The sequence below is a fragment of the Chamaea fasciata genome, unplaced genomic scaffold, assembly GCF_029207755.1.
Source record: "Chamaea fasciata isolate MVZ Bird 193981 ecotype frontalis unplaced genomic scaffold, bChaFas1.0.hap1 SCAF_14, whole genome shotgun sequence".
Taxonomy (NCBI): domain Eukaryota; kingdom Metazoa; phylum Chordata; class Aves; order Passeriformes; family Sylviidae; genus Chamaea; species Chamaea fasciata.
Genome location: NW_027094099.1, coordinates 7,588,802 through 7,604,290, shown reverse-complemented (window position 1 = coordinate 7,604,290; position 15,489 = coordinate 7,588,802). Strand labels below are relative to the sequence as shown.

At 40.2% G+C, this 15,489-nt stretch overlaps 1 long non-coding RNA gene across 1 annotated transcript; it reads right to left on the bottom strand.

Annotated features, from left to right (window-relative positions):
* Positions 1 to 1,398: 1,398 nt before the first annotated feature.
* LOC136296950 (uncharacterized) lies at positions 1,399 to 15,475 on the bottom strand. The gene is made up of 3 exons (XR_010723038.1): positions 15,295 to 15,475; positions 4,101 to 4,249; positions 1,399 to 3,435 (listed from the first exon to the last, which is right to left on the bottom strand). It is a non-coding gene; the product is annotated as an uncharacterized lncRNA (long non-coding RNA).
* Between the last annotated feature and the right edge of the window lie 14 nt (positions 15,476 to 15,489).

The following is a 15,489-nucleotide window of genomic DNA, read 5'->3' as shown; positions in this document are numbered from 1 at the left end:
CAAATTTTAATCCCTGCAAGACCACAAACAGAAATTTCCATTTGTGAATCCCTATCTGCAGAAGAGCTGGATTGTACTCTTCTCCTGATAAGGGAGGAGAGCTCAGACCTGAAATCTGAGCCCCGCTTCAGATGGATGGCAGTAAATTTTGCACACTTGGTAGTAGTGCTTTTGAGATTGCCTGTTCTGACACATGGCAGGTTTAGAATTTACCCTCATAAGTTACGACATTCATTTCCCTAGTGCTCACACAGCTGAAATGTTCAGACAAGCATGAGTGAAGGAAGGAAGGTGAGGACAAAGATTGCATTGAAAACATACCATGATAGTTCTGGATTATACCTTTTCATCTCAAAGATATCAGAAACAGATATTGTAAATCTTATATCCAGTCTGTAACTCTGCTTATCGCTATATACATGAAAAATACAATTTTAAATGGAATGTTACGAAAATGCAGAAACCTAAAAAATCCTACGTCCTCCTCGATTGTGGAGGATCTGTCACATCTGAGACAATACAGTGCCCTCTGCGGGCTCTCCTCTCATATTACAGTCCCAGGAAGGAGATGCCTTGGAGTATCGTGAAATTCTTTCTGCTAATCTTTGTAATTACACCGTAAGTACTGTGAGATGAAAGGAAGACATAGACTAAATAGAAATATTGGGGGGGGGGGGGGTTTAAGTAATAATAATGCTGTTAATTTATCTAAAAAACTTGGAATTACAATAGATATGCTGTTTAAAAAGTCTCCTATGAAGACAGGCTGACGGAGCTGGGGTTGTTCTGCCTGGAGGACAGAAGCTCCAGGGAGATTTTAGAGCCCCTCCCAGTGCCTAAAGGGGCTCTGAGAGAGCTGGAAATGGACTCTTCATCGGAGTGTAGTGATAGGATGAGGGATAATGACTTGAAACTGAAAGAAGGTAGGTTTAGATATTAATAAGAAATTCTTCCCTGTGAGGGTGGTTGGGCACTGGGACAGGTTGCCCAGAGAAGCTGTGGCTGCCCCATCCCTGGAGGTGTCCCGGGCCAGGCTGGATGGGGCTCTGAGCATCCTGGTCTGCTGAAAGATGTCCCTGCCAATGGCAGTGAGTCAGAACGGGATGGTATTTGTAGTCTCTTCTAACTTGTGTGATTCAGTGAAATGATTCACTGCTTAGGTGGTGGAATTACACAAAAGCATAGAAAACACGTAACTGCTACCTAAGCAGGTGTTCTCCAGAAGAGTCTGCTAATAGGAATTTCACTTGGTTTAATTATTAACTCTAGCAGGAGCAAGTACCATTGTAAACTCGATTAGCACTTAAAAAAACAGAAAGGAGATTAAATCCCATCAGACCAATATGTACAAAGCTTTTGCTTCCCTGGACACGTACAAGCTAAACACTTAAAACCATAACTGCTTTGGGCATAACACTTAAACACACAGCCATAAACCTGGAGGTGGTAATATGTGAAGCATGACAAAACTCGTTCCTCGGCCTACTTTTTCATCTCATAGAAAAGACAGAGATATAAATTATTTCAAATTAGCTTCATTTTAAAAAACGGAGTATTCATGGTACTCAGTATATTCATGATACCTCAGGATTTTTAACGGGTTTACCAAAGTACATAAAATTGTATTCAGGGCAGGGTAAGACTCACTGAACTTTAGAACTTTTATGTAATTGAGCTCTGTTGCATTGATACATCACAGTAAGTTTAGCCAGCAAACAGATTGATGAGTAAAAGGAGTTAATTTCTTTTTGAATATGTATAATCCAGACAGAAAAAATCTTTTTTTTTTTCCTGAGGGAGCAAGGAAAATTATTCATAATGTTGTCATTTTCCTTCCTTTGTATACAATATGATTCAGTTGCATGAAAACCCCTTTTAAATATATCACTGAGCAAGGGGAAATGTCATAGTAGTAAAAGTCCGTTTTGAGACTGCAAAAAGTATTTTTTATTGAGATAGTTCTGCCCTGTATCAGAAGCATGGCAAATAGATACATGGATTTTATACACATGTGCATGCGTGTGTAATTAACAAATATGATGGCCAGTTTGCTTTTTGGTAATTTTTATAAGTTACTGAAAAGGGAAGTTCTGGATAGATACCCAAACCATTTCAGTAGAATTTCACAGCTCAGGAAGAGCACAGCAAACATCTGCTAGCTCATCAGAGGTAACCACAAACAAAACAAAGACACTCTTGACAAGACACAGAGTAAAATGGAGTTAATAACCAAAGTGGCAGTGCTCCAAAAGCCAACCTGGTGAATCTGTTTAGAACCTCCCAGGAAAACCAGCAGACTCTGACTTTGCAGACAAGATTAAAGGAAATATTGTCCTCATTAATATGCAGCCTTTCAACAATTTCAACATTAATAGGAGCAACATTCCATTAATATTTCAGCCACCTAGATTTTTTTCCTACTATGCAATAGCATTTCCTCCCAAGAGAAAATACCTGATTTTGCTGCCTTTACACAAAATGCCTAATGCTTCTAGCAATCCTAGGTTTCTAGCAATCCATTTTTTCTTTGCAATGCCTTTGCTAATGTGATGGGGAGAACAAGCCACAAATCTTAAAGGCAAGAGACTGGATACATGTTGTTATCCCAGCAGGTCTCATCACTAGCTGGGTGCTGTAAACTGCTCTGCGAACAGAAGTCAATGCAGATGTCAATGACCCAAGATTCCAGGATATACTAACCCCTAGTTGGAAAGCTGCATTCTGGCTACTGGTAGTCTTTTAAGAGAACAGACAATCATGCAAAACTGGGTTATGAGACCTGTAACACTTTTCTGATAGCTCTCCTCACAAAGTCAGTGTCAGCTGAAGGACTAAAAATTAAATCAGAGAGGCTACAGCTCTGCTGAGCAAAGCTAGGGGAAAAAAAAAAAAAAAAAAAAGGATTTTCTGGGAAAAACCAAAAATATTTGTTGCAGGGGAAAAAAAAAATAGAATCAGCCTCCTTGTCCCACTGGATAAAATTATGCCAGGAAGTGAGGAAGGAGAAGCAAATCGTTTGTTCATGTGAGAGGATACACTGGTCTCGTGGTGTGTCCCCTTGAGAAAGGGCTGCAGCACAGAGTGGCTCCTTGACTGCAGCTCTAAGAGGATTCAGCTCCAAGAGCAAAATAAACACAGGTTACAGTGCCATGCCTGCAGTGCTGCTGCTGAGGGGCAGCTTACACTCTGCCCTATGGTAGAAAAGTCAGAGATGTTTCACCCCAAACCACCCAGTATAAAATGGCGTTTTCTGATTTCAGCTGTTGGTTGAGCATGGAGTTTGCCATTACAGAAATGAAACACTGGCACACCTCAGCCTTCCCTCTGTGCTGCTGCTTCCTGGCCACGGAGCCTTCACCAGGTTATTGCAGGGTAGGAGTTGTCTTCTGTGATTACAGTTTGCTGCAGAGCTGACATTCTCCAGGGGCTCTTGCCCTGTGACAAGGAGTAAGGATTCAAGAATTAAACAGCTGCCCTAATGGTCAGGTCGGTATTTACAGGGAAGGCAGATTTTCCTGTGTTTCTTCAAAGCAGGCTTTCACTATTTTGCTAGCACAGCATGAATTGATCTGTGTGACCTCAGGCCCCTGGCTTTCACTTCATAATTTATTGTTAAAGAAAACCCAGTATCTCACCCTCTAGCTTTCAAAATCTGGAAGCAGCAAACCAGATATACCTCAGGGAATTCTATGATTATATTCCCACAAGTGTGTGTTTATAATTAGGAGCACAGTCTGTAATTTACCAAGTGAACTGCTCAAAGTCAATTTCTCCATTGCAACCAACAAATATTCCCAGCCAAGTCCCTTGTCAGAGGAGGAATTCAAAAATGGGTGATCAGGCAGGAGCCAAAAAATTGCAATTATTTGGGTTCCAAGTAGACAAGTTCATCAGGAATTAGCCATGTGTTAGACACAAATCCATATGGAAACTAAATGCATACTTTCACTCTTAATGATCAGTGAAATATCCAGTATTCTGGTGGAATTGCAAATTTGGATTTCTTTTGTAAGCATCTTTGAGGACCTCTGCATTGTTACTTGAGCACAGTGATGCACAACCCCTGTGCAGCTTCAGATACACCAGAGATGTGACATTACCTGTGCCAACATTCTCCACAGCCCCAGGTGAATCCAGGCGAGCTGCAGAGCACCTTGGTCTGCTCTGTTTGCCCCAGCACTGACTTTGAGGGCCTCCCTCCTCCTCCTTTTTCCTCCTCACAATAGACAACTCCCAAAACAAGGAGGACCTGAGAGAGAGGAGCACAACAGCCAGTGCTCACACAGCAATGTCACACATTTAACAGAAACTCTTCCATTACAGTAAGGCCAGTTTGCCTGAGGCATCCTGACGTGCCTTAAAAAAAAAACCGCAAAAAACCTTCCATCTCCTTGAGAGCAAGATGAGTGCTTCAATCCCATTTTACCCACAGATAAAGAGAAGTGGACTTCCCATCAGCACCAAGCACCCAGCTCATGGCAGCATTACCAGGGAGAGATCCCAAGCCTTGCTCTACTGTTTCTGAAAACCTGATGGGCAGAGAGACAAATGGTCCTGTCCCTAATTCAGTCTGTTCACCACTCACAACATCACAGCTCTGTTCAAAGCCTCCCTGTGCTCTGTTTATTTCTTTTTTTGTTCTGTTTTCAAGTTTTGTCTGTTCCATTTACCTCCCCAACCCCCCCCCACGACTTTAAGCCACATGTAAGCACGCAGATGACATTGTTTTCCTCCAGAATTTAGGATGAAAAAAGTGCTCCTTAGAAAAGCCATATGTCCTGTTGCTATGATTCTGCAGTGCCCTACAGCATTTTGTATATAATAAGTCATGCCAAGGACGGGATTGCAAATTTAAGACGAGCTTTCAGAGAGAATGTAATGAGCTGATCTCTTGTTCTATATAGATATACCTGATTTAATTTTTTTAAAGCAAAATTAAGGAGGGAGATTAAAAAATGGTTCAGTTACTGCTGTTGTATTCTCCTTACTGAGTTTGTAATTTAAGCCAAATACACACCAGCCAGTTGCTGGAAGTCTTTTGTCTAGGGCACCATCCTTTGACTTTACAGGCACACAGACAGGATCCAGCTGTGCATCAAGCAAAACTTGTTGCACCATAAATTAGATGAAGACTTTAATGAAAATGTTATTTAGGACTGGAGAAGCCAGTCATTAAATCTTTATGATAATGAGACCCACATATCGAACTCACAATCAAGTTATTTTTCCTCCAGTGTTGTCGTAACTCAATAAGCATCTCAAAGATTGAGAAGAAAAACAAATTCTCCACATTTCCACTTGGAAGTTTTGTGCAATCACAAGTACTTTTATAAAGCTTGTTTTATCTTTTCCATGATATATTCAGTTATTTTCAGAGATACTCTCCCCCATGACTACAAACAACTTTTCAACTTTAAAAAAAAAAAAAAAAGAGTATTGTAAATTATGAAAGAGTAACAAAAGTGGAAAATATGCAAAGTACCTGGAAATGAAAGGCAATGCTACATGGAATTTTGCAGCTGATTTTAAACTGTCCATTTCCTGATCCATTAACTGTCCTCTGAGAACACATGAAGTCTCAGTGAAGTCATCAAGACTCCACTGGAGCTCAGATGTTTGTTCAAATGGCCCTGGGAAGACTGAGGACACCAGGCTTTAAACCTCACCTAATCATAACAGCAAGGCTGCATCAATGGACACTCTGCAGCTTTCACGGCTATATACATATTTTAACTCAGGGAAAAAGCTGATTTCAAACAGACACACATACATATATACATAGATACACATAGCACAGAGATATTGAAAGTGTAACTAGCGTAATTACAAATCCAAGTATATCTGAGAGGTGCTTCTTGCATAAACAATACTCATATTATGAAAATCCTACATACTTAAATACCAGCATGGCTTACACTAAAAAGAGAGGGGAGAAGAGGATTCTTGTAGTAATTCAGCTAATAAGTGAAATCAGTACAATGCTGAAAGGAACTAATATGGCCAGATTGACTGAATAGAGTGAGGGGCATGCCTGGAAGGAGTAGTTACTACAAGGAGATGAAATCAAGAAGGGAAAAGGAAATTATGGCATCAGAGGAAAGGGCAGTATGGACACTCACCTGCAGTTTGTTAGAAATGTAGGTAAGGAGAGGGAGAGGCAATACGCTTGAGCACAGTGAGCTTTGCTGAGAAGCCTCGCCAAGGAATACTAGAAAGATGCACAAACTACACCACAGTCAGTAAAAAAGAGCAAACTAATGAGCACAAAGCCGTAGAACAGCAAAGGATGTTCACTGCCTCTTATTCACTAGTGAATAAGGACATAATGGAATATTAATATAAATACTGAGTTAAGCTCAATATTTACAGGAATAATGACCCTAAAATCTACACTACTCTAAGGCAGAGCTGGAACTCAATTCTACAGTCTCCCAAGTGGAGAAAAATCCACACTGAAGTCTGGAACTTTTGAAATTTTGCTGATATGCAGATCTGCTACCTCACAAGTATTTGTTGGATCTGGATGTGGGTAGGGACAGCCATAAGCAGCTGGACTCTGAAATTACACTTTTGGTAAGCTGAATCACAGTTTCTTCTCCATATCAGAATGCAACAGGCAGTCAGACAGCAGCTGACATGCAAATACCAAAAGCAAATCACAGTAGCTCAGGAAACTGAGCTGAAATAAAAGACAGCTTGTTTGTGTCTATGGCTCTAAGGAGACAGAAAATACATAACTCTGCCAGAATCCTGCCCTGCCATTCTGGGCTCTCATACACCACAATCATTCATAACATATCTGTGCTTCAGTACTTGAAATAGAGGAACCCCACAAATCCCAGTACAAAGTAACTGCTGCAGTATCCAGCCAAACCAGTGGAATCCTCTTCAGTCTATGTTTATGCCTTCCTTTGGGTCTTCTAAACACCAGATTTTAAAACCTGACTTTTCAGTTGGATGCTGACGGCATCCACTGCCTGGAAAGCAAATCCAAGTGCCCTCTTGAGAAGAACCATTTTTGTAGTTATTGATGAAAATCTGTTTTGCCCTGGCACAGAGTAGTATTCCGCATGTACTCATTTTCAGTAACCATCTCTGAGCCTAAACATGACTATTATTCAGACTGATGCCTTGTCCACAAAATGAGTCACATTATTCTAAAGAAAGTATAATTATTTTAAACCAAGCTAATTATTTCTGTATGGAAAGTTACAAGGAGTTCAGTTTAACTCAGATGCAATTTCGGTCATAGAAGTCGGACAAGAATATGCTGATACTAAACTGAAAATGAGACTATTGGACAAAGTTTCAACCAAATTAAATACAGTAAGTTTTTATATGGGTAGGCCTATGAAGGCCACACTTTGATCAATAATTTACTCCAATTATTTTAGTAAATGTAGCAATTTCACACTAATTATAGATTTAGAGATGCTTTAGAGGATCAGGAATGGTTTATATTTAAATCTTATCTTACCTGAAGACTTAAGGTCCATAGAGTCACTCATGAGAAGCTTAATTAATTTTTTTTTTCAGAGACTCATAATATTATTCTCACATACAAACCTTCATTTTATCTGAAAAATCAGATTTCTTTCTACAGCTTTAATTGCAAATGAAACCCAAGTTGTAAGCAAAGGCAATTCTATTTTTAAGGCTGAGATCACTAGCACGTAGAAGAGCCACTTGCTTTTCTTCCCCAGGCAGTTGAACATAATTTATATTCTGCTTGCAAACAGTTATTTCAGAAACCCTCAATTTTTGGTGTAATGTGTATCAATTAACATAAAATCCTGTTTTAATGAGAACAGTGTTTAGAAATTGAATAAATCACTCTTTAGAGTATCATGGACAAAACTCTGCTGCAACACCAAAGAGAAAAAAACCAACAAAACCAGAACCCAGCCAGTATGAAGACTCCTAGCTCTTTAAATGAAGACAGACAGCAAATCCAACACCTAGGTCTACATCTAAGTAAGTAAATTAATTTTACTTTTTTTCATTTAGTTTTTAATGCCACTGCTAATGCCACTGCTAATGTGCAAGATTTTACAACAGATTAATAAGTTGGTATCTCACCAGTCAGTGGAAAAGAGCTAATGAAAATTTCATATTCCCCTTCCCAAATTAAAAAAAAAGAGAAAGGTGTTTTATTCAGGAAAAACAATTTCCTCTGCAGAGCCCTAGTGTACTACCCAGGAAGAAGGGGTAGACATATATTAATTGCCAATGGCTTCCATAAAACAATAACCTCAACATTTACATTTCACAAAATAGTAGATATTAAATCTTGAAAAGCCTAAGTCTTGGATCATAATGTTGTCTCTTGTAGAGACAAGTCACAATCTGATAGGCTTCTTACATGTTTTATTCAGTATTCTGTTGAAAAAGGCTGTAGTTCCTGTGTTTTTCCTGTCACTTTAGCAGTTTCATATGTAATCATTTTCACAAGTTAGTAAAAGTTATCAGAAACTAAAGGAAACTTCAGTTTCTGAATGCCAACCTAAAGTAGGTAGCTTGATCTCTGGTATCCACTGGGCATTCAATAAACATCAGCAAGAAATTCGTGGAGGAAAATAAACTCCAGACTTGATAAGAATACAAGTGAAAAATAAAATCTACAAGACACAGACTCCATCAAGCTATTAAACCCAGGAGTGACACAAGGGGAAGAATTAGGTACTAATCTGCAGTAACCTCACCTGCTTCATTCTACTGTTCAGTCATGAGAAAACTTCTATATTCATTCCATCATCACAAACATCATTACACTAACAACAAAAATTGTTGTTTCATGATTATTTGTTGATTCCTTCACTCTCTAGTATTGCATTCATCCAGTCTGAGCTCATAAAAATTATGCTGAATAGTCTGCAAATGAAGCACACGGGACTAAGGTTCTTCCTGATACAGACTCAAACCACTTGCTACCAGGCCCATTTCAAATATTTTTTAAAAAATTGCTATTGAACTCCTCTCTTGCTTCTGCTATAGGTATATTGTCCAAAAGTGTAATTCTTCTGACAGTAAGGAACTTGAATTCTAATCCAAATTATTCATTGCCACTTCATGCCCATTACTTGTGCCAACATCTATTTTGCAAAACTTTCCCTGGAGTTTGTTCTTTAGGCATATTTCTAAGGTAACACATCCATTCCCAGGCTTTGCTTTCCTGAGCTGAAGAAATCTCCCCCCAAAATATGTACTGTCTGTTCCCTGACAAGCCCTGCAACTCCTTCTGCACTTGTTCCAGCCAAAGAGGAACATACCTGTACTATCTGCACTAAGGGTTATCCAGGGCCTGCAGCAATGGCCCTCAGAGTCATCTGCCCTCAGGCAGGTTGACAGGAGCAGAGGGATGCCAGCCTGCAGGCCTTGGGCAGAACATGGGCAAGTGTCCCACTGCAGGGACCCCAGAGCTCTGCACCCCCAGCAGGGCACAGCCCCAGGGCTCCCCTCTGCAGGGCCCTGCTGGCACTCAGAGCATCCCACCCACACAAACCGGGCAGCAGCAGCAGCTGGGCATGGAGCCAGGTGACACCAGGCATAAAGCTGAAATCACTCACATCTGACTGGTTCCCTTAGCTCCAGTCTGCCAGAACCACAGCTGGTAAATCCTGCCACAGTCAAGCAGGAGCTGTGCAGTGCCAAAGTAGATATCCCTGAAAGTGTGACCCCCATTTACCTGCAGCTGAGCTTATGGACCCACAAATAAGAGAGGTTCAGCTGCCTGCCCCTCCTTAAATATCTCTGTACACATATATTTTCCCTATTATCTGGAAGACAGAAAAAGTCTCATTCTAGTGTAACAGTGCTCGTACCAACACTACAATCCAATTCTGCTAGACTCTAAAAGTCTAATATGGTGATTTCAGTTATGTTCTGATACTCTATGCATCACTGTCTGCCATTTGCTCTTTCACAAATACAGATGATATATTACACAGTCTGCATGCCAGATTCTGAAATCTTTTAGGAGCTGTCCCTATGGACAATAATGCCATAACTCATCAAGGTCTTGAAACAGTGGTAAGTACCTTTGTGTCCCTCTGGCAACACCCATCTGGTGTGACATTTGCTTTCTGTACCTTTCAGTCCAGGAGAAAAGTCATCCTCTCAGTCCCGTCGTGTCCCATAAAACACAAGAGCTAAATAATGAGAGCCAAAAGGAAGAAGCTGAGAGCAGGTACATGCAACATGTAATTCCTGACCTTAACTGAAGTCACAAATAGAGTCTGCTAAACTCCAGGGACAGATCAGTGAAGTACCGTGGTTTAGGAAGGAGACAGCACTCCAGTGATGCAGGAAAAAACAGGATAAATAGGAGAAGAATGCAGAAAGAAAACAGGAGAAGTGGGACTCATTGCAGACAAATAACAATGGGGAAAAAAGAGGGGGAGGAAAGGAATAGAAGAGTAGGAAAAAAAAACCATGGAAAGCAAGGATGGTGACCATTCCCATTCTGCCTGCCACTCATCCCTATCCCAATCTCCCTCTCCTGGTCTTTTGGGACAGTGATCAACAAAAGCCATGTTGTGAAACAGGTCTAGAATAGAAAGTTGCCCTCAAAACCAAGACTTCTGTAAAAAAAATGGACATATACTTTTGAATTCACTTCAAAGACAAAAATCATCCAAGAAAATTTTTAGAAGGGTTACTATGAAAATCGAGAATTTATTCCTTTCTGCAGTGAGCAAAATGGCCTCATGACTAAAACACACTCAGTTCCCAGTTCTGCCAATGAATCCTCTGGAGTCTTGTTACTTGCCTCTGTGCCTCAGTTCACCATCTGCATACCACAAGACCTGCAAGAATCCATCCAAGACTGAGACATTCCCACTCTAATCATGGCAGCCAGAAACAAACACGGAAAGGAAAAGTTCTAGGAAGGAAACATTCCAGGAACAGAAAAATCCAACTGCCAAGCACACATAAAAGAGAGATTTTAAATTTTGTTAGGGAGGAAAACCAAGACTGTGCTGAGGAAAGGGATGAAAGAGAAGACAGATGATTGAACAAATCAGAAGTGCTGAGTGTTCCACCATAGTAGGGAAGACTCTGAAGAGGAATGAGAGCTTCATGCCCTGCAAAAGCAGTGCCAGTGCGCACATTTGGGAACAAGATTTTCCAGATCAGGACCCTTGGTTCTCTTTCTGCATTCCTGGCTGAGAAGAATTTGCTGGTTTCAGCTAAGATACCACACATGCAAGTTGGACTAAGATGTAATTACAAGGTGCAATAACAGAATGGTTGCCAGTGGGGTGGATAACATGGGAACATGAGAAACACCAGAAGTCATTCTCAAAACAGAGGCAGCTATTTTCACTCACTTGAAAAACAAGTTCTTTTTTGGTCCAAATTACTATCTGTAGCATATAGTATGAATCAATTAGCAGATAGCAGAGACAGAGGGGCATATCCTTTCTAGTGCCAATTCCTACGGTTCCCTTTGTTCCAGGTCCAGTTTACATGAGTTAACTCTTGCAAGAGACACCACCAAACATGTTGTGCTAACAGTAACACCAGGCATGTGATCCATCAAAGGGCTGGTGACAGACACACTAATCCATAAGCCATTTGTTCTAATAATGGCAGAGAACCTGAAAAATAGAGAAATGGGAGGAACATGCATCTTGTAGTTGTCTACATGAGTTCCCTGTCATTGTATGAGTCTATTAGCATAGACTGCAGATAGTGGAATTAAGTCTAGTGCATTTTTTCCCTCCTGACAGGGTGTCTGTGCAGGACTAGAGTGCAAATCCTCTGGGGATATCTGGGAACTGATTTGTGAAGTGAGATGTAAGTGCTTCACTGGAGGTTTTACCTGCCTGACTTCTTCTGTCACAAACAAGTTGAGCACAGACAAGAGGCTGTCTCTGGGCATAAAGGCCAATCTTTTCATTCTTTCCTACTGCTGACATTTATCCCCTTGCTCTAACAAGATTTGCAAATCAAAAACAGAATTCTACTATGAAGTATCTTAAGTTTAACCAAGGGGCATGCAAAACAACATCATGTGATGAAGTATATATTTGGATCAGCACAGCTGCATCACTGCACAAAAGATGCAAACATCTTCCTGAATGTACCACAACACTAAGTTCTGATTGCTCTGCAATCTTATTCATTTTAAAACTGTATTTTAGCTATACATGAGAATAAGACAGTATGTGAAAACTCCCAGAGAACTGCAGTTTCCACCGCTTTCAACCTCTTCTCCATGGAAATCCTCATTCCTCTCCCTTTGTATTCTTCTGCTCATGCTTTTAATGTTATTCTTCCCTTCAACAAGATTATCAGCATCTTTTTCTAAGGCAAGATAAATGAGTGTGATTGCTCTGTCCTAGACAAGGTCCACCAGCAATCACACTATCTTTTTAATCAAAATCACCAGTCAACCAAAATGTGTTTCCAATGAAATTGCACCTTCCTTTGATAAACCACTTTCTATTAGTTTTATCAAGGTTTTTCTTGCAGCTGATTTTGGCTGATATGTTTGTAACTGACAACTTGACACAAGTCTGTACCTTTTCTGAATATTAATGATACAGTCTACTCCCTAATCCTTAGAAATGTAATGCTAAAAGCTTAAAGTGTTATTTTCCCCTCTCAGAAGTCAGAGAAAGGGTGTCAAGACTTCTAGGCCTGACTTGCAGCTGCAGCAATACGAAAGCTAAAGGAGCTTTGCTAAGCCTCACCCTAAGGTGGGCAAATCACACACCAGTATAGTCATGAGAGGATAACACTGGGCAGCTTTGCCCAGCAGGATCAAGCTCCCAAAGATTACTAACTCACATTTTTCATATTTACCATCAGGTTACATCAATATTCTCTTTGAAGACTCAGGAGAAATTGCTTTTTTCTCTATTTCCTAGCCTCCTTGGCAGGCAAGATCGCTCCTTACATGGGCAGAATTTCTGGGGTCAGCAGAGAATTTTACAGAGCATGTGAAACCAGGCAACACTAGAGACAAAATATCAATAGGAGTGGTACTTCTTTATTATCCATTCCCAGTTCCCATTTATCAGAGGACTGGTTATCTCTACTCCTGCCCTCACTGCAATATACTTTCAGCTGTGTATTGTAAACAAGCAGCCAGGGCTTTTTTTAGCTGTGTAATTAGAAGCCAATGTTTCTCTCTTTAATTTCTCTTTCTGTACCGTAGCTTCCAGTCATTACCAGACAGCAGTTGTGCTCTTATTACTGACCCTGCTGTCTAGATACCTACTCACACTTATTATCCACTCTCACTTTTCCAAATAAGGACCTTAATGAGGACAGGAATAGTCATTATGCCTACAACTGTCTACTAAAATATTTTAAAATTAAAATTCAAATTGTAAGCAGTGAGAGAGCACAGGTTCAGAATCTTTTTTAAGAATACCTTCTTTCTGACCCTGTGAAATAATTCAATAGTAATGATATTTTTGCAGTCACTAGAACGCTGGTGTTTTATAACCTCTGACTTACCTATTGCAGAAGGTTTATTTCCTTGGATTTTCTCCAAAATGGCTTTTAGCTGTTCAACAACTTTAAAAGTTGTTGTTAAAAAAAAATAATAATCCTGGCTTAGCACTAGAAATGTGTTCACGACTTTTTTTAAGGTTGTTATTCCCCTTGACCAAATATCATTACAATTATATAAAAACTGGGATATTTTTTTTTCTCCTGAAAGAAACTATTTGTGATAAAGATTTCAAGATCTTTCTGTCACTATCATGGGGATATAGACGATCCCAAACAAACAGAAAAGAGTCCCCTCACTACTTTCAGTGTTTATGACTTCCTGTCCCTGCTGTGTCAGACAGAAGAAATGCATCACTTCTCTCCATCCACCAGCACCATCCATCAATGCCCTCTCTCCACACCTGCTTTGTTTGCCTGTCCTTTGGTAAACCTTGCACTTCAGCACTTTATCTTCTGAAGGAGACTCTGAAGAGCCTGCACTGAGCCATATTATCAGGCATCATGGCAGGAGGGCAGGTGAAACAGCCCCACACTGGCATGTCCTGGGAGGTGAGATGAGCCCAGCAGCTACACACACACCTGATGCACAGAGGCTCTGATCTTTCAGGGAAAAAACACTTCATTTACTTTGTTCATAGTCTGGATGAGTATGCTTAGCCAGCAATATTAGTACTGGAGAAATCTAGACAAGGGGTTGAATAATTTCCTTCCCACATGCTGATCTTTTATATAGAGGGGACTGTAAGAGTAATATGTTCAAATAATCCAGTTATGTTTGTTACAGGTTTTAGCAAATACTAACAAGTACCATTTTCTGCCTTGCACACAGCCCTCCAGTATTGGCCTGGGGATCTGAAGAGATAATTGGATTTATTGTCCACCAGAGCACACACTGGGAAGGTTATAATTCCTTATGAAGATGCAAAAGTCTAAGCCCAAGCCTCATCTTGCACCAGCCACTGTACAAGAGAGTGAAATCTCCTGAAGAGAGCTCATTTAAAACTTACTCACATTCGCAGCTCAGATGAAAGGATGGACAAAACTGCTAATGATACCTGGCATATTATCCCATAAAAATTGCCTCCCATTTGTAGAACTACACCATTTATTTTGGCTACAAGTCACAGTTCATTGGAATTACCATTTCAATACACCATTAAATTCTCCTTTCCTGCCCTTATTTCACCTAAATTGTTCAAATTCTCTTCTATTTCTTTCTTCAACAGCAAAGGTTTTTGCCAGAATCAAACCAGGACATGGCACAAATACTTACAAAAAATTTATTAGCCTAAACAGGTGCATTTATAGATTCATTTGTTTTTATCAAAACAATTTGTACCATTCATTCCAATTCCTAACCTGGACAGCCCTTTGCTGACTCAGAAACTTGCATTTGCAATGCCTTTCCAACTGATTCCATGCTGAAAATATATCTCTCCCGTATCAAAAACAAACAAACAAGCAAAAGCTGCCAAACAATCAACCTCCCTAATTTTATTGATGTTTCTCCAGTAACCTTGCATCAGCCACAAACAGTTCTTTCTCCAAGAATTAGAAAGTAAATTCCTATCTCTGTAACACTGCAAAGATGCCCTCAGCTTCATGCCAAACAAATCAGTAATGAGCCAGGAATTTAAAGCACATTAAGCCTGGCTCTGACAACAAGGCTATAATCAAGCAAGATGAGAGATCTGATGACTCAGCAAATTAAATTTCCATAAGGATTTGATTTCACTGACTCTATTTACATCAACAGATGAGAAAATCTCAGAAGTCATAACACGGATTAGTGCAGTCTAATGAAGGGAAATCAAGTCAAAAACTTACCTTCTATTTCCCTTATTTTAACCAGTTATTTCATTAATCAGCAAGTCAACAGCATTCTTGGCAAAAACCTCTGGGACTGAACATTTTGCATTGGGTGCACAGCAAGTCCCACAATGCAGAAATGCAGGACTTTGGGGCCCTTCTATGCCCACACCTCCAGCAGCTGGCTCAGTGTGTGAGAAAACAGGCTTCCCC